The sequence below is a fragment of the Sipha flava genome, unplaced genomic scaffold (genome assembly GCF_003268045.1).
Source record: "Sipha flava isolate LNK unplaced genomic scaffold, YSA_version1 129_pilon_pilon, whole genome shotgun sequence".
Lineage (NCBI taxonomy): Eukaryota > Metazoa > Arthropoda > Insecta > Hemiptera > Aphididae > Sipha > Sipha flava.
The window spans coordinates 85999-87324 of NW_020271755.1; positions in this window are offsets into that span (position 1 = coordinate 85999).

Genomic DNA, 1326 nt, shown 5'->3' on the forward strand with positions numbered 1-1326 from the left:
TAATTGTAAAATGTGTTATATTTTTACCTTGCCCCCCCCCCCCCCTCCCACCGAAAAAAAATCCTGTGTGCGCCACTGCTTATGTGCAATGGTTATCAAAAATATAGTTTTATCTATTTATCTATAATATAAATGTGAATTATTATAAAATAAATATCTATCAGCTTAGTCGATAAGCGTTTAATTATTTTTTTATTTTTAATTGTTTTCAAACTTATTATCTTTTATATATTATTTTAAAGCAAATCATTTTTTTTATCAGTGAAAATGCCGAGGAGTGACTATAATCACCAAAAATGGTAAAGGAATGTTCACTTACCAAAGTCTAAATCCTATCAAATTTTTTTAGGTAGTCCATTAGACAAGACTTCTATTAATTTTTACTTTTACACAAATTTGTTTATAAAACGTTTTATAGAGTGTTAAAACTAAAAATAGGTCTCCTCCCCCCCCCAAAAAAAACTATCCTCAACATATTATGCCAGGTTAGTAAAAATTAATTGTAATATATGGTCTAAAGTGTTTATAAAAAAGAATTAAAATTTTTAGTCTAAAATATTTCATTAAAAATCCAAATAAAACCAATTTATATTAAACATAACATGTTTGATAATAAAATTATATGACAACTCACAAACTTAGGTTTTAATTATTTATTATTAAATATAAATATAAATTTAATACAAATAGAAATAGAAATATAAATAATAATAATAATAATAATATACATTTTATATGGGATACAAAACAGTCTTAACATTTATAACTGTAACAAAATTAAAAATTAACAATTGCTAAACTTGCTAATCTACAGTTGTTAGTCAATAAAACAGCAACAAATATGCGCATAATAATAATGTTTATTATAAACATCTAAACAATATATTTTTTTTATGCAACTGAAGGGTAACTTTTGTTTTTATATTTATTTATTATAGTTAATTATTTGATTTTGTAGAAAAATATTTATTTTATATAATTTTAAAATATTTTGGGGATTAGAGAATATTATACAATTTTTCATATTTTAAAATATGTGTTGTCTGTAAAAAAGATCAGATTTGTTCAATTCATAAATTTGGACTAAAATATCACAAAAAAAAAAAAAAAAACATGAACAACTGATTAAAATAAAGAAATAATAATTATTTTATTTTATTATTTAACAATATGGTCACTAGACATAAATTTGTTGTTTTATTAAAAATGTTGTGATTTTTTACATATGAAAAAACTTTATGTAAGTTATCTAAATTTTTTTACTGGACCATTAATTAAATATACGTAATTAATATATTTAATCAATGACTGGACACTTTTTTTTTT